We start from the raw sequence: 19,573 nt of genomic DNA, 5'->3' as shown, positions 1-19,573 counted from the left end.
GAGGCTCCCTCCACCATGAATTGGTCCAAACTCGGGGTTTTTAGAGGCTCCCTCCACCATGAATTTGCCCAAACTGGGCTGTTTAGAGGCTCCCTCCATCATGAATTGGTCCAAACTGGGGTTTTTAGAGGCTCCCTCCACCATGAATTGGTCCAAACTGGGGTTTTTAGAGGCTCCCTCCACCATGAATTGGTCCAAACTGGGCTGTTTAGAGGCTCCCTCCACCATGAATTGGTCCAAACTGGGGTTTTTAGAGGCTCCCTCCACCATGAATTGGTCCAAACTGGGCTGTTTAGAGGCTCCCTCCACCATGAATTGGTCCAAACTGGGTTTTTTAGAGGCTCCCTCCACCATGAATTGGTCCAAACTGGGGTTTTTAGAGGCTCCCTCCACCATGAATTGGTCCAAACTGGGGTTTTTAGAGGCTCCCTCCACCATGAATTTGCCCAAACTCTGCTGGTTAGAGGCTCAATCCACCCTGATTTTCAAAACAAATGTTGGTGCCAACCTCAACTTACTACAAGGGCCAAATTCACTGCTGGTGACAAGCTCTCCTCACTGCAAGTGCCAAATACACATGTTTCAAGGTGTTTTCCTACTGTCAGAGAGGTGGTATTGAGTGTGTAAAGTGTGTAGTTGTTAGGCTGTGATGTTGGGGTAATAGAGGGTCTTTGGTGTGTTAGATGCCCCCAGACATGCTTCCCCTGCTGTCCCAGTGTCATTCCAGAGGTGTTGGCATCATTTCCTGGGTTGTCTTAGTGGACTTGGTGACCCTCCAGACACGGATTTGGGTTTCCCCCTTAACGAGTATCTGTTCCCCATAGACTATAATGGGGTTCGAAACCCGTTCGAACACACGAACATTGAGCGGCTGTTCGAATCGAATTTCGAACCTCGAACATTTTAGTGTTCGCTCATCTCTAATCAGAATTGGTGAGAAAAATGCCATTCTCAATAAATGAGCCCCTATATTTGTTCCCAGTTTTTCTCCTACCTCTGTACAATTTAAAGAAAGGCTTCCTCAAGTTCTGATGAAATTTCTGTTTTAACTGTTTATGAAAAAGTTTACAACAAATAAAATGACAGAACTAGAACTACACAAACTTCAACACAGAAAATACTTTCAAATAAATAGAACAGGACATAGAAAAACCTAAAATGAAAAAAATGGCAGGGAATGTGGACATAAGAGGAAGTAACAATTAGGATCGAACAATTTCCCCAGGCACAATATTATCGTTCATCGGAAATTTGGAATTGGTAATTTGTATCCCAGGGGTTGATGATTAATTGGAATTTGTCTGAGTCATTGAGGGATGGGGTGAGGTATTGCATCACACAGACATCTTTCAATCTAGCCAATAAGTTGTGGAGAGTAGGGGGCGCTGTTTTTTCCAATGGCTAGCAATCAGGGTCTTGGTCGGAGTAAGAATATGCTGAAACAATTTAGCTGCCCGTTTACCCATGATTCTAGGGGGTACATTCAGCAAATACAGGAGGCAGTTCAACAGGTTATTATGGGACAAAAGGGTGTAAATCAGCCCCTGCACCTGGATCCAAACTGGAGGTAATACAGGTCCAAAAGATGTGCTGTAATGGGTCCACGTTCTGTCAACACCTCCACCAACCCGAAGGAATGAGTATATGTAGCAGGGCAGAGTTATAATACCAAAACATTAGGATTTTGTAGTACAAATGGATGTTTTTGCTGCTTTTGACCAAATCACCTGCCACAGTGATAAGGGGATAAGTCGCCCTACGATTGCCTCCCACCTCCTCTACCTGTGAGAAGGCAAGGCCAAAGGCACTGGGTTTTGTACAATGCAATAAATAGTTGATATAAGGGCCTTAGTAGAAGTGTCAGCTTGGCAAAGTGTTTCCAAAGACGTCAGAGTGGATACTTGAGTGGAGTGAAAAATACCTGACTTGTAGTGATAGATTTGAATGCATTGATAATACGTCTGTGGTGGGAGGGAATGTAGATGACGAATTTGGGCACATGAGCGAAGAGACCATGTGATAGGGTCAACTATATCAGCTAAGTGGAAGACCTCTTCAGTTATCCAGATTCATGTGATAGTGGAGTGTAAGCCTTCTGGGATGAAGAGGTTGAAGAGGATGGGTGTCCAGGACAAGCAGGGTGGTGCCAAAGCGAATCACTGTTTCTGTGTCGCTAAATTGTCTTCGACTTAAAAGGGAGTGTGGCATGAGGGGTGTGAGAATACTACAGGACATTGTCAGAGGTCTTGTGGAGTGCATCTCTCAATGAGTCATAGCCTGTTTTGGTTGCACAAGTTAAACTTCCACAATATTACGCAGGCTGTTGTATTAAGGACAATTGGTGTATTTTCCATTAAAGAAAATCTCAGTATTAAAACAACAAAACTAGATCTTGTGGTATGTTCATACGGTAGACATTAGCGCTGAATTTGAGGCAAATTCCATCTTAAAATTAGCTCCAAGTTCAGCTAGAAACCAACCTCCATTAATTTCAATATGTCAGATGCTAAATTTTTCGTCTATTTCATTTTTTGAGCTAGTGAAAAAAATAAACATCATGTTTGATCTGCACACATTTTACCATGGGATTTGGCAAGTGGAAAAATTCAGTTTTAAATTCCAGAGGCTGAATAATTCGGCCATGTGAACATATCCTTAAAACACTTCATGAAAAAATCATTGCCCCCTAAACCTATTCATTGGTTGTACCAACCTTTGCAATAAATACAATCTAGTTTTTGCAATAATGTTCACGTCTCTGTGGAGGAATTTTTGTCTAGTTTTCTTTGCAGATTTGTTTCAATTCAACCGCATTGGTCTGTTATTTTTCCTGAAAATGTAGGAATGTATTGACAGCTGAGTCTCCCTGCCAATAGGGTGTGCCTTGACAACAGAAATTGTATATATAAGGACACACCCTATTGGCAATTATAGGGTGTATCCTTTTATAGTCTCATAATGTCCACACTGAGTGTCTGTAGGGACATGCCCTGAAACATGTACTGAAAAAGGAAATTGTTGAATTATTCATACATTTCCAGGAGGAACTGAATTGTGCAATGTTGTAAAAAGAAATGTTTGTTTTTTTAGGAGGAATTCAAATATTAACTATACAGAGATGATAGACCTGTAAAGTATATTTAAGCTTGTCACCATTAAATGATGATATTGGTGATGATGATAATTTATTAATATCAATTAAGATACAACAGAGGCATATCTAGGGGTTAGGCACAGGAGGGGAAACAAGTCCTAGTGGGTCCCCAACCCAGGTATACCAATATTATCAGTATAGAGTGACTATCTAGCAGTAAGTACAGGCTCTGTACAGGGCTCTGCAGACAATTTAGGTGAATACAGCCCAGGAAACACTTAGTGACTTACAGGTGATATCTCTTATTGTAACCATTCACATTTCCCGTCTCTTCCATTTGGATAGGCTGCCAGGACCACTTCTTCCAACTGTGACTTTTCTTTACTTGCAACACATCTTTGCAACATCTTTGGTTACTCACTTTGCCAGATAACCAATCTTGTTGTCCTCACTTATACAAAAGTCCCCATCTTTCTGCCATACCCTGCTATAAAATATATCATATAGAGTTGTGTGATGGCTCTTTTGTGAGTCTCTTTGAACACATTTTATTCCACCATTCTCTCATTGCAGTAGTTTTTTCAATGCGTTTCACCATATGGAAAAATAACATATCTTATATCTTTCATAGTTCAGACTGTTATACACCTTTACAAGTTATGTTCCATTTATGTTTATGTAAAGGGAAAGGTTTATTATTTCTATACTTTTCAAACTGTTTGTAAACTTTTTTTTGTTTACACATTTTCACAGTCCCACAAGGGGACTTGCACATGCGAAGAGTTGATTGATGTCCAAACATAGAATCCATGAGGTTATTGTTGGTCATTGCTGAGCGTTAACTATACACTCAGTGCAGAATACTAATATGTTTAAAGAGGACCTTTCATCAGATCGGGCACATGCAGTTTTATATACTGCTGGAAAGCTGACAGTGCACTGAATCGGCTTTCCCGATCTGTGCCTGGGGTAAAGCGCTATTGGTCCCGGTACCGTAGGGCTTTACAGTCAGAAGGGCGTTTCTGACAGTTAGCCAGGGACGCTCTTCTGCCCAGCAGCGCCTACAGCGTTGTACAGAGTGAGCGGGGAGGAACGCCCCCTCCCCTCCTGATAATACTCGTCTATGGACGAGCTGTGTGAGCAGAGGGAGGGGGCGTTCCTCCCCGCTCCACAGCACAGCGCAATAGGCGCTGCTGGGCAGAAGGATGTCCCTGGCTAACTCTCAGAAACGCCCTTCTGACTGTAAAGCCCTACGGTACCGGGAACGATAGCGCTTTACACCGGGCACAGATCGGGAAAGCCGATAGTGCGCTGAATTCAGCGCACTGTCAGCTTTCCAGCAGTATATAAAACTGCATGTGCCTGATCTGATGAAAGGTCCTCTTTAATGGGGAGAGATTAAATATACTGGATTTGTAGCTGTTGTTTTAACTTCAAAAAGTTGTGCCTTCTACATGTCAGCAGCGTACTATTATGGTGCTGAGCGTTAACACCCTCAGCATGATGTAATAGTATGACACTATAAGTGGAAAGTCCTTCAGCACCAACTTTTTTATCCAATGATTTCAGTTGAACATAATAGACATCTGATGGACATTCCATAGACTTCATTATAGTCAATGGAGTCCTAGCCTTGGTAACTGTTGTTTAAGCTAAAATAGACCCAAGTATTGTAGTTGTTTGAAATATTGCTATTACTTTGTATGCCGATATAACCATCATGGAAGTTTATTACTAAATGGGATACTGTCGTAGAGACCATTATCTAATCATCATTATCACAACATCTCATAGGTGCACTTTGCAGGTACCATGACCAATACTCAAGAGTTTTTAAAATGTCCCTATATACTCTATTAAACATACATACATTGTGGGTTTGTGGTGTTTTTGTTGCAATAAGTGTAAATTTTCCCTCATTTTCCCTCTGCTGTGGTGTCTGTACTCGGTCACATGACTTCACTGATCTCATAGTTTAAAAGTTTGTTTTAAAATAGATTCTAATATAATATTACATATGGAATATATGTGTGTATTTTACTACTATTTTAATAGATACTAATACAATATGTTTACATATGGAAGTGCTGATGTATGTGTCTATTTTACTACTTCTCTTTTTCTGCTGCCTCGAATAAACTCCAACTGTTCATGGAAATGTTTTTACATAATTCTATATGAAGAACAATTGTTTATGTTATTTACATTATTGGTCATACCGTGCAGATTGTAGACTTTGTAACAGATTTCTTAGGAAGAATTAAGACTTTAGAGACTCAACAGAATTAAAGGTGTTTTACTGTTAGGGTATATGTATGCCATAGATGGGGACCACCATTTTGGAGCACCCTTTTTAAAGGGATTCAATCATTAAAATGCAATTTTTTACTGTGTAAGCGGCCACAAGAAAATGACTGCTTACACCAGTTTACAGTCCTCACAGGCCAGGATGATGGCTTCTGGTCGTTTATATTCTCTTCTGCTATTCTCACTGCATATGGCTTTCAGCTTTGAAGCACTGATAAAGGATAGATAAGTAACTTTAGCAGTATCTCTGTTACCTATATGTATACAGTCCTATGAAAAAGTTTGGGCACCCCTATTAATCTTAATCATTTTTAGTTCTAAATATTTTGGTGTTTGCAACAGCCATTTAAGTTTGATATATCTGATAACTGATGGACACAGTAATATTTCAGGATTGAAATGAGGTTTATTGTACTAACAGAAAATGTGCAATATGCATTAAACCAAAATTTGACCGGTGCAAAAGTATGGGCACCTCAACAGAAACGTGATATTAATATTTAGTAGATCCTCCTTTTGCAAAGATAACAGCCTCTAGTCGCTTCCTGTAGCTTTTAATCAGTTCCTGGATCCTGGATGAAGGTATTTTGGACCATTCCTCTTTACAAAACAATTCAAGTTCAGTTAAGTTTGATGGTCGCCGAGCATGGACAGCCCGCTTCAAATCATCCCACAGATGTTCAATGATATTCAGGTCTGGGACTGGGATGGCCATTCCAGAACATTGTAATTGTTCCTCTGCATGAATGCCTGAGTTGATTTGGAGCGGTGTTTTGGATCATTGTCTTGCTGAAATATCCATCGCCGGCGTAACTTCAACTTTGTCACTGATTCTTGAACATTATTCTCAAGAATCTGCTGATACTGAGTGGGATCCATGCGACCCTCAACTTTAACAAGATTCCTGATGCTGTCATTGGCCACACAGCCCCAAAGCATGATGGAAACTCCACCAAATTTTACAGTGGGTAGCAAGTATTTTTCTTGGAATGCTGTTTTTTTTGGGCGCCATGCATAACGCCTTTTTGCATGACCAAACAACTCAATCTTTGTTTCATCAGTCCACAGGACCGTCTTCCAAAATGAAGCTGGCTTGTCCGAATGTGCTTTTACATACCTCAGGTGACTCAGTTTGTGGCGTGCTTGCAGAAATGGCTTGTTTCTCATCACTCTCCCATACAGCTTCTCCTTGTGCAAAGTGCGCTGTATTGTTAACCGATGCTCAGTGACACCATCTGCAGCAAGATGATGCTGCAGCTCTTTGGAGGTGGTCTGTGGATTGTCCTTGACTGTTCTCACCATTCTTCTTCTCTGCCTTTCTGTTATTTTTCTTGGCCTGCCACTTCTGGGCTTAGCAAGAACTGTCCCTGTGGTCTTCCATTTCCTTACTATGTTCCTCACAGTGGAAACTGACAGGTTAAATCTCTGAGACAACTTTTTGTATCCTTCCCCTGAACAACTATGTTGAACAATCTTTGTTTTCAGATCATTTGAGAGCGGGCTGTCCATGCTCGGCGACCATCAAACTTAACTGAACTTGAACTGTTTTGTAAAGAGGAATGGTCCAAAATACCTTCATCCAGGATCCAGGAACTGATTAAAAGCTACAGGAAGCGACTAGAGGCTGTTATCTGTGCAAAAGGAGGATCTACGAAATATTAATGTCACTTTTCTGTTGAGGTGCCCATACTTTTGCACTGGTCAAATTTTGGTTTAATGCATATTGCACATTTTCTGTTAGTACAATAAACCTCATTTCAATCCTGAAATATTACTGTGTCCATCAGTTATTAGATATATCAAACTGAAATGGCTGCTGCAAACACCAAAATATTTAGAACTAAAAATGATTAAGATTAATAGGGGTGCCCAAACTTTTTCATAGGACTGTATATAGAGATAACTGTATGGTTTACAACAAGTAGGAGGTTTGTGCAAGAATGAGATGAAAACCAAGAAGTTGAGATGAGAAGAGACAGAAGGGAAACTGAGATCCTGAGAAAACCCCATTAAGGCTAAGGCCCCATGGAGTGGGCCACAGCAAAAAAAAAAATGCTGTGGTAAAAACAACCACAGTAACACATCATATTTTTTCTGGCAGCGTTTTTCACAGAAAGTCCACAGAGATTTCCTCTGCAGACTCTCTGCCTCCATTATACCTATAGGGAAACCGTCGGCGTTTCTGTAGGTATAAACGACATGTTGAAAATTCCAAAACCACAATGGTTTTGGAAATTGCAGAGTGTCCACTTTGCGTATTTTTCCGCAGTGTGTGGATTGGATTTGCTACAGTCCCATCCACTATGCAGTGACTGTAAAATGGGGAGTTTTTTTCTGCAATGTTTACGCCACGTGAGGCCCCGGACATGTATGTTCTCCCCACTAGTATAAGCAACCCATTTTTCGTCAAGCAATATAATAGGACCTGACTGTATCCTACAAAAATGAACTAACAACTATGAGACATTAGTTATATTTTGGCCAAAATACACAAGATCACAAAATCAAAATCAGTTCATTACCATAAACCATGTCACGGATACGGCCACATTTACCTGTGGAGCAATATTCATTTTGATATTGATTTATAATAACGTCCTTTTCAGTTAATTGTTTTTGGTTTATTTAGCTAAGTGAAAGTATTATTTACCGTATATACTCGAGTATAAGCCGAATTTTTCAACACCATTTTTGTGCTGAAAAAGTCCCCCTCGGCTTATACTCGAGTCAAGCAAAAAAAAAATATTTTTTTTTTATTTTTTTTTGGGAGGGGGTGTCTATGACCAGCCGCAATAGTAATGTATAGAATCTTCCATAAAATAGTGAAAAAGAAAAGAAGCTTTAAAAAAAATATAATAAAAAAAATAAAGTAAATAAAAGTTCGAAATCCCTCCTTTCCCTAGAATACATATAAAAGTAGAAAATGACTGTGAAACACATTCACATTAGGTATCCCTGTGTCTGAAAGTGCCTGGTTTACTGAATAACGATATCTGCAGTGCTCCTGTTCCGTCGGGAAGGGGTTAATAGGAGCACTGCAGATACCCTATATTCAGCCAGACTGAATTCCAAGTGGAGGAAGAAAAAACAGTCCTCAAGCTCAGGGAAGGAGTAGACAGACAACCAAAACACCCCCTCCCCTTCCCCAGCACCCGGCAACTACTGCACCCAAAAACTCCGACCATTTTCATTTTTGAAATTTTCCAGCAGCTGATGTATTTCCCCCCCTCGGCTTATACTCGAGTCAATAAGTTTTCCCAGTTTTTTGTGGTAAAATGAGGGGCCTTGGCTTATATTCGGGTCGGCTTATATTCAAGTATATACAGTATAATGTCCTGACTGGTTTTAGACAATAAATCCTTAGCAATTTTTTTTTATTGGTGTTTTTTTTAACATGGATGAAAAAAATCTATATTTTTCTTTAGAGCAAAATATAATAATAATAATAATAATAATAATAATAATAATAATAATAATAATAATAGAAAAATAATAAGGCAGTAGAATACAAAATGCTATGATGATAATAATTCAAATCTATGTACAAAGGTCCAACGACACAACCAGTGTTACTTAAAGGGTATTTCCCAGTAACTTTTTCTTCATCGTGTTAACTCAAGACATACAGTAGTTCTTTAGGAAGCTTTGAGAACATGAATTCTCACCTAACTGCTTTCCAGGAATGGAATTGCTAAAGAAGGTGCTGTCCCAGCCCGCAGAACCAGTACAATTTTTCTCATTGTAGAATATTGTTCCCCCTGCGGAAAAATAATTACCATTTTTATGGATTGTTTTATTGCAGTACAGTTATGCAACAATTTACTATAAGGAAGTTTTCCTTGCTTGGGACATTTTTTAAAAAATACACCCAGGTGGAGCTAAAGAATATAATGCAAACTTGTTACTTGTCAGGCCAACTGGGGAAAAGAACCCCGATGTGTATTTCTTCCGATATTGCTCAAAGTGTCAGGAGACCTGACTAATGTTATTTGAGTTGGTAAAGTATGCTGACAATATAAGGATGTGTCAATATAAATAAAAGGTCAGATAATTATCATCACTAATAAGGGAAAATTATAAAGTGCGGAAATGAATGCATGCCCTCTGATGTTAAATGGAGATCATTCTTACGGCTATTTGTCATAACTAAACCATTGGATGATGAACGTTTTATATAATGAACATTGTTTTATGGTTCTCTGAATATCCCAGATTAGATATAATAATAGCATTATTGGAGATATTTTCCTGTATATAAAAATGAATGCCTGATGTTTATTTATGAAAAGCCAAATGACTGCGCCAATCGGCACAAAGTTTGTCAGATAGACAAGAAGTCAGATTTTTCTGAAGAGCATAGATCATGTTTAAGCTCTCTAGGGTATATCTTTCTGTACATATTCACAAAAATAAATGCAGCACCACTGGATTCCATAACTAGGACCTTCTGTGTGATACCATGTTACATGATCCATGTTAGCCAATAGCAGCTCGCAGGTCCTCTGGATGCTCCCTAACGTCACATGACCCAAGATGCAGGGCCCGGTCATGTGACGTCCAGGGTCATGTGACGTCCCGGACATCATTAAAGAAGGCCGACGCCACCGAAGAATGCAGGGGAGCTGGAGATAGGTACCGGAAAGTAACAGTGGTTTTTTATGTTTTTATCCCCCTGGGTCTCCGATTATTATACTCTGGGGTCTGAAAAGACCTCAGAGTATAATTGTACATGGGTGTCCATAGTGGGGCATAATACTGTGTGCAGGGGCCACTATGGGATATAATACTTTGTGCAGGGGTCACTATAGGACATAATACTGTGTGCAGGAGCCACTATGGGGTATAATACTGTGTACAGGGACCACTATGGCGCATAATAGAGCGCGCATCAATGCAGAGGGGGGGTCGGTCAGGGTCTTCAGCGGGCGTCGGTCAGGGGGGGCCCATGTCAAAAGTTCACTACAGGGCCCCGCCGGTCCTAGTTACGCCACTGGTGGTACCCCTGGATGCGCTGGTTTTTATTTTTTAATTTTCTGCCAGTAGCAGGTAATGCCCTTTTGTATCTCATGCTTTCTGGACACATATTAAAGTTTTTAGTCAGAACTCTGGAGACTGGCAGAAGTTGCCAGGTGACCTGTAGTCACACACTTTATAACCCGCCAATGCCTGGTACTTTCTCTATTCTATATATTTGTGGCATTTTCCTCTTCTGGTTCAGACAACAGTTTGAAGTGATTTAGATGTAATTGGTAGAGTGGTCTTTACTGGTCAGACGTATTAATATAAATGCACTGTATTACTGTGGCACATCCAGAACATTAGATTGCCTGACCTCCCCCATCCACAGGTGGGCAACGTTTCTCACTCCAGTCCTCATGTTATGAGCTATATTGGAGCAAGGACGGCTCTAGATAACCATAATGATTACAATGAGATGCCAAGTTCTACCATCTACAGCAGCTGATCTCTGGAGCATCTGACTGGTTACTAGGAGCAAATGGTCAGATAGTTGTGATAAATATGACCATTGCTTTTTAGTATACGTCTCTTGAATTCTGATCGCAGGGTTCATGACCAATGAGATATACCTCACATTCATTGGTGAAATTTACTGTATTAAACTAGGTATGCCCATTATGTTCAAGCCTGTTTTTGCACAAGAAAAGTTCAATTTTTTTCAGAAAGTAGTAAGCAAAAAGTCATTGTGAGGTGGGCTTAGTGGGACAGTGTGTGATGTCCTCCAGCCGGACAAATTTACTACAATTTACTGCAGAAATTGGTGTAAATTATAGCTCTAAGACAACTTCTATGGGATCTTTGGGTATGCTTGATAAATTTCTTTTATCCTTCCAGGATAAAGCACTTCAAAAAGTCAGATTATTTAATTTTTTAATAGTCCAATTCTCAAGCACATACTGTAAATTAGGGGTTAATAGTGTAAAGCACTTTCTCATTTTCCTATTTAACATTATAATTGCAATTCAGCATCAACAATCTCAACTGGATAACTTAATAGCCTGGAAATTCCAATATATGTAATATATTAAAGAACTGAATTTGAAGTTGATCTTTCCAGTAAGTGCAGGTTATGAATATCCCATTGTTCAACTTTATCTGTTATATTGCTAAGGTTTTTTTTTTTTGTCTGGGGAATACTGTTTTTTTTTCTGAGAAATGCTTGACATTCAGGTGACAGTACTGGACATACTGGCACCAACTACAAAGGGTTCATTACACTTCAAAAATGAACAATGACTATAAGGGCTCGATTTTCATTGCAATGAAATACATGATATAAAAATATTCCAAAGTCATTACACATTATAATCCAGGGTAATATTCTAAACTTTGTAGAATGTGGTCCCTCAAGTTACAATATTAATTAGTTCAATGATGACCATTGTAAGCCCAAAATGTTGAAACTTGAGACCATAATATAAAAAACTAGTAACTGTTTGTGAAGTAATCGTTACTGCTGCTCTGTACTGTAAGTAGACGCTATTAGGGCTGGGCAATTAATCACAAAATGATTAATTGGTCCGAAATCGAACGTCAGTCGGTATACCATTGCTCACATTGATTATTTAGACTATTTCCCATCCATTCCATTCTGTTTCACACTGTCATTGGGTAGGGATATGTCAGCCACTGTATGCTCTCCACTCAGGATCGCTGCTACATGAATAACTTAAGACAAAATTCACTGACATGCCATATACTGTAAATGTGGTGCATGTAAAAAGTGGAATATCCTAAACTTATCCTAAAAAAAATCATTCATTATTCATAATACAGCTAAAATTGTCAATTCATCTTGATTTAGATTCAGGTCATAATCGCCCAGCCCTAGCTATTACACTGTCATTCAGGGCATGCACTCCAGTATTACAGATTGTGTGAGGGCAGTTATTGGGCCACAGTAATAGGGTATCTCATAGCCTGAAGTCCTGTGACCCAGACCAATTAGAGGCCTGAGCGGCCAAATAAGGTGCAAGACTTCCAGCAATAAGGAGCCATCATAAGACTGAACAGACACACACGGACTGCTCAAACTCCTGGAAACCCTTCTAAGAGTTTTATCCATCTTTGTGATATTGATGGCCTATTTTTAGGATAGGCCATCCATATTACATCTGTGGGGTCCAACAGCCAAGATGTCTGCAGATTAGCTTTTCTGGGACAGTGTGACTGCTGGTGTATTGTTGTGTATTGATGAGTATACGTATTGTAGCGGTGCACATCATATGGCAGGTGAGTAGCATGGCCCCCAGTATGTTATTACCTGCAGCTGTGTTGTCTCAGCATAACTGATCTGCAGGGGTGGATAACTTATTTAATATATGAGGTCATAATTTATATTAGGGCGACAGGGAACACTCTAGAACTGTGGAGATTTGGCTCTAAAAGGGAGTATAGTTTGCTACACATCTTCCCTCCTGCCTCATAATGTGCTTCACATGACCCTGCATGGGCGCTTAATTTTTCAGATAATTAGGTCCATGTGGGAAAGCTCAAGCCTCTTTTTAGTGTAATAACACACACTACTCATTTCATGATAAGATCCCTTTAAGACTTTTCTCTTCATTCTCATGTTTATATGCTTATTTTTTTTAATTTCCCAATTCAATTTCAGTTGGAACCTTGAGGGCTTTAACATATGTATTACACGTATGTATTACTATATAAGCAAGATTACATATGTGAACAGGTCTATGAACTCATGCTGTTTCTTCACTAAACTGCCTAATAATGGTTGGCATGTAACGCATTGGATTACACTCACAACCACAACACTGTCATTGCTGTGAGTCAAGCACAACAGTAAGCGCAGGGCTTTTCCAGAGAGCTGATAGTTTTGTAACATAGAATCACATGTTCATTGTCTTCTGCATATGTCATACTCATTATAGAATTTTGTTCGGGAAATCCTTTTCCTACATGCAAAAGTAGCATCTATATTTTTAGGAAGTAAACTTTTCATTATTATAACCATATATTATTACATCATATTTATCATTGTCATCATTATTAGGACAAAGATGGTTAATTATTCAATGGGTACAGTTTATTGATTAACAAATGACAAGTGAATGGCTACTTATATTCATGTGTGCAGCCCTCTCCTTAGCTTGCAGATGGGTGCACCAATGGCTGACCAGAACCCGCCAATTTAAATAGAAGCTTGTTTTAAAGGATGGACAACACTCCAGGAAGTTGAACTTGCTTCTGAGTTTTATTTTACTCCATGTTAGACAAGTATATCATATACAGGGTGTACATATTGTAAGAGGAAAGAGCCAAGAGCAACGTTTCAGGCTGCGAGAGCAATGGCAATGGCCCTGTGCCCTCTCTATCACCTCTCCTGTACACTAAGGAGAAGGTGCTGTAGTGGATTGGCTTTGTCTGGGGGTACCGAGCAGAGGTGGCACCTAATATCTGGTCGCATAGATAGAGTAGCCCACAGCATAGTAGCAGCCGGGAAGCAGGACCCAGGAGGTGGCACTCAGGAGCGGGTAAGTGGATTTTGCCCTGCCGTCCAACATGATTGGGAACTATGGTATGCCTATTCTCTGTCTCCGTGATGTCAGGTGACATAACCTACTGCTGGAGAAGCGGACTATAACTGGGTCTTATTATTGGGGTAGGGCTTATATTTCAGGCCCACTCCAAAAATCCCCATTTTTGGGGAAGAGTTTATTTTTGGAGAAACCTAGCATTAAAGCTGACCTCACCTACATATTTCCCATGTAATATTCAATGGTTGAATCCAGTCTGGGACAGCAAGGACTGTTAATACATAATAGTTATCTGCGCTGGTTTATACAGAAGATACCCAAGTAGTTCTTCAATTTCCCTTTTAAATAATTGTTTACAGTGTCTGAACACAGAGGATCAAAGATACAGTAAATACAAGCGGATTCCTGCTAATTGCTGGGTTTTCCCTGTACTTGCTGTACTACACCTACACTTATGTTTGAGATAGAAGTAGAGGTGCAGCCCAGAACGTAGCAGGAATCCATTATATGAATGACACTCTTGAGTGAATGACTAGTGGAAAATACCAGTTTTGAGGATGACGGCACACATAACCTCATGTGTCTGAAACCCCTCTGCCTGCAGAGAGCCAGTGGCATGATGTTGCAGGTAAAACAACCACAGAGACAGAAACATTTGGGTATGATTTCAGACACATGCATTTGTCACACAGTATTCGCTATGATGTGCCCAACTAACACACACTCGCCAACACTTTCTCTGCTATACCATCCTGTTAAAAGGAGAGAAAAACTTCTAATAATGGATTAATTTGGCTTTGATTAATATTCTGTTACTTACATACAGTGCTGTGCAAATGTTTTAGGGAAATTAACAAACTAAAAATGCTTTCAGTAATAGAAATGTTAACAGTTTATTTTTTGGCAATTAACAACATGGAAAGGGAATGAGCATAAGAGAAATAAAATCAATATTTGGTGTGACCTCCCTTTGGAGGAGAAGTCATGTAACTGAGGAGTTGAATGAGGAAACCGAAAGATCTGAACACGCCTATGTCCAAGGTAGATCTGAGGTTAGTTTTCCAAGTTGTCTGGAACAACCTTCTTTCTGAATTCTTTCAAAAACTGGTTGCAAGTTTACCTAGAAGAATTGCTGCTGTTTTGAACGAGATAGTAACCCGGACTGCAAATGAAAATCATAAACCTTTATGGCAACTCAGGAGCTGAGTGGATGCCATAGCCACTGGGTCTCTGCTGTATTACAGTACATAGTAGTGCTAATGCCTACAATCAGTGCCAACACTGATTGTGGGAATTAATGCCTCTGGTGCCTTAGTGAAAGCTGACCAAGATGCAGTTTTCCCGGTGGCACATGGGTGCTACCATTTTTTGTAGGATCGCCAGGCCAGCGTTCCATTGCCATGACTAAAAAGTGATCAATGAAATAGGCATTCCCCAAAATGGTATACCTTAAAACTACACTTGAGCCTCAAAGAAAGATGCCCTATGTATCTCCATACATGTAAAAAAAAAAGTTACAGGTGTCAGAATATGGCGACTTTAAGAAAAATGGAAAAATGCCTACAACGGGAAGGGGTTAGTTTGAGCTCTTTACATTGCAACCTTATTATATATTGTATCCAAGTTACAAAAATATGTATAAGAGAAGTGAAAAAAAACACTGTTGGGCAACACAAACTACCCTGCCTTTCAATGTAAATAAATACTTGATGGAAAACCCCTTTGAATTAATTGAACATTGTACTACCCTGGTATTCCTGCCATAATAATAGTATACTTCCCCATAGTAGAAAAACACTGTTCAGAAAGACAAGTATTGTCCTATTGGACACCCAATTATATGGGTAATACCTTCACCACAAAAAAGGGTTTAGCCCCCGAAGGATATTTGGAATAGGATCAGTCTTATATGTGATCTATGGGGTCAAACACCTGGAGGTTATAGCAGTGGACGGGGAATGCATGCAGGCATGGTATAGTAACGGCGGTTGGTTCCAGGGAATTACTTGATTAGAATTCATTGCACACACTCTCTATCCACTGATGTAACTTCCAGCACCCCAAGGCTAGGGGGACAACTGATCTGTGTGGGTTGAGGATATCAGCCCACCACAAATCACATACTGACGATCAGCATGAAAAATCTTGATGATCTGAAAAAAACAATGGAAGCCTTGTCCTTTTTCTCTAATTCATCACGAAAGTTTCACATTAATAAAAATCTATGGGTCTGTGAATAAATCGATGACATCTGTGTGAAAAGAAACGGTGACAACTGTGTTGAAAAACTGTCTTTGCAGGGAGTTCTCTTCTCAAAGAAGAAGGCAAGTTCACATAATATGTGATGTAACTGAAAATCTATCAGAGAAAATCTGGTCTGAAGAAAGAGATTGTCTTCTCACAGAGGTGCACTTTCGAAATTTTGCTTGGTGGTCCAGAGGCTAGAGCCTGAGGGGATGACCTGAGTTTGAATCCCATGAAAGACAACATATGTATAGAGTTTGTATGTCTGCTTTATACGCTCTAGTTGTGTTGCTAAATTTATTTGGAATATAAAGGGTTTGGCAACTTTTAGACCAATATTGAAGCAACAATATTATTATTGACAAAACGTTGTATAATTTTCCATGATACTTTCTGTATCAATTCCTCGTGGTTTTCTAGATCTCTGGTTACTGTCATGCATTCTGCGTAGTCCCAGTGGATATAAATCAGCCCATGGTCATGTGATATTCAGTCCATGGTCATGTGATGAACACACAGGTGCACAGCTCATTATAGTCACAGCTCAGTAATCAGACATCTGCCTGGTAACGGGTTGTGCACCTGTGTATATCACATGACCAGCCGGTAACGGGCCCTACTTACTTACCGATCCTGGCAGGCGCTGGGATCGGTAAGTGACACCGCGGGCCCTGCAAAGGTCATCATTATTATACTTAGGGGTCTTTTCAAACCCCCGAGTATAATGATCGGAGGCCCGGGAGATGTAAGCGAACATAACAAACAGTGTTACTTACCTCTCCATGCTCCGCGAAGGCTTCGGGGCCTACTTGTATGATGTCTCAGACGTCACATGACCGGGGCCTGCGTCCTTATGCGTCGCGACGCAGGCCCCCGGCCACATGACGTCCCTGACGTCATTGAAGATAGCTGACAGCGGGGAGTGCAGGGATAGGTACGTAACAGTGTTTATGTTTGTATCCCCCTCTCGGTCTCCAATTATTATACTCTGGGGTCTGAAAAGACCCCAGAGTATAATAATTGTTAATGGGTGTCCACTATGGGGGATAATACTGGGTGATGGGGCCACTATGGGGCATAATACTGAGTGAAGGGGCCACTATGGGGTATAATGCTGTGTGCAGGGGTAACTATGGGGCATAATAGTGTGCACAGGAATGTGGGGGGGTTGGTCGGGGTCTTCGGCGTTGGTCGGGGGGCCCCATGTCAAAGGTTCACCACGGGGCCCTGCTATTCCTAGTTACGGCACTGATGTTGCCAATGAAACTACATATGTTTATTTCTTTGCTAATTCTTACAGCTGACTTGCAATGTACATTCAGAATTAATCTGCTCCAGTTCCACATTACAAGTCCTACAAGATAAACACATACAGATACATTAAATTTATCTTGTGCAGTTTTTCAAGGAAACTGTGATTAAAGAATAATTGCTGTCATGAACACTTTACAATACAAGCAGAGAACACAATACTAGTGCATCTCAATAAATTAGAATATCATAAAAAAGTTTTTTTGTTTTTTTAAATAAACCAATTGAAAAAATGAAAGCCATATATTATATTGAGTCATTGCAAACAGAGTGAACTTTTCCAAGTGTTTATTTCTAGTAATGTTGATGATTATGGGTTACAGCCAAGGAAAACCCAAAAGTTACTATCTCAGAAAATTACAATATTATATAAGACCAACTGTAGAAAAGATTATTTAACACAGAAATATTGGCGGAATGAAAAGTATGTCTAAGGGGTCACACGGTGGCTCAGTGATTAGCACTGCAGCCTTGCAGCTCTGGAGTCCTGGTGTTCAAATCCCGCCAAGGGCAAAAAAACATCTGCAAGGAGTTTGTATGTTCTCCCCGTGTTTGCATGGATTTCCATCCCATATTCCAAAGACATATTGATAGGGAAAAATGTACATTGTGGGGCTCACAATCTACAAAAAAAAATGAAAGGTATATCCAGTAAAAGCCCACAATACTTTCTCGGGGCTCCTTTTACATGAATGTGGCACCAATGCAGCAATGTTGCATGGTGCATGGAGGGATCAGCCCGTGGTACTGCAGAGGTGTTATAGCTAGGGTTGAGTGATCGGGATAAGGAAAAATTGGATCCCGATCAGCAATCAAGCAAATTTCACGATTTTAAAATCAATCCTGAAATCTCAAGATCGGCTCAACCCTAGTTATAACAGCCCAGGTTGTATGATAGCAGCCTTCAGCTCATCTGCATTGTTGTGTCTGATGTCTCATCTTCCTCTTGACAATACCTCATAGACTCTATATGGGGTTAAGGTTAGGCGAGTTTGTTGGCCAATCAGGTACAGATATACTGTGGTTATTAAAACAGGTCTTGGTACTTTTGGCAGTGTGGACAGGTGCCAAGTCCTGTTGGAAAATGAATTTCCATCTCCAAAAAGCTTGTGGGCAGAGGGAAGCATGAAGTCGTCTAGAATTTCCTGGTAGACGGCTGCACAGTGGACCTACAGCAGCAGATGACATGGCTCCCCAAACCATCACTGATTGTGGAAACTTCACACTAGACCTCAAGCAGCTTGGATTGTGTACAGCAGCCTCTCCACTATTCCTCTAGACTCTGGGACCTTCCAAATGAAATGCAAAATTTACATTCATTTAAAGACACCTTTGACCACTGAGCAACAGTCCATAACTTTTTGATGATATTCTAATTTATTGAGATGCACTAGTATGTATCCAATATATATACACAACATGTATCCCTGCACTTTACCATTTACAATTGGGGGGGGTAATTTACTTTTTGCCATAAACAGCAGACAGATTAAAAAGGTTCACATAGATTAAGTTTACAATAGAAAGATTGGGACATCATCTTTCTTTCAGCCTTCAAGGGACTTAGTAATGCCACCTAGCAGCCATAGTTATGCATGTAGCTTCTTGCCATCTGTAACTATACTTATTAGGTTACGTAGACTATTTCTAATGGTATTACACATGTACTACAGATGAAATTCAGATAAAACTGGATCTTAGCTAAATACACACATACCAGAATCATGACGGAGACATTATGAGCAAGAAGAAACTGCTCATCTTAAAACTATTTGTAAAATCTTCAGCACATGAACAGTTGAAAGCCAATAAAAAAAAAATTGTATACAGTGCAAATGTAATAGCAGAAAATAAAGCAAGTGAAATGAATTACTCCCATTAAAGTAAAGCATTTGCATATGAAAATGAAGAATGTAACATTTACTATAACTCCCCAAGAATTAAAAAAAATCAAATGAATCAACAAACCACATTTTTGGAACACAATTTGCTTACACGAATTTGCTTACACGTGTATGCGAGCGATGACATCGTTTGGGGCGGAAACAGGAAATATTCAGACAATATATAGCAGGACAATGGACTTTGGCATTTTGTATCA

At 39.9% G+C, this 19,573-nt stretch overlaps 1 protein-coding gene across 1 annotated transcript in view; it reads right to left on the bottom strand.

The window, feature by feature from the left end:
* Window positions 1–19,573, bottom strand: part of DYRK3 (dual specificity tyrosine phosphorylation regulated kinase 3) — a 313,386-nt gene that overhangs the window by 63,508 nt on the left and 230,305 nt on the right. The window lies entirely within an intron of this gene.

This window comes from Leptodactylus fuscus, chromosome 2 (assembly GCF_031893055.1).
Source record: "Leptodactylus fuscus isolate aLepFus1 chromosome 2, aLepFus1.hap2, whole genome shotgun sequence".
NCBI classification, from domain to species: Eukaryota; Metazoa; Chordata; class Amphibia; order Anura; family Leptodactylidae; genus Leptodactylus; species Leptodactylus fuscus.
Note: the sequence above shows the minus strand (reverse complement) of the source record. Positions and strands in the feature narration are given on the sequence as shown.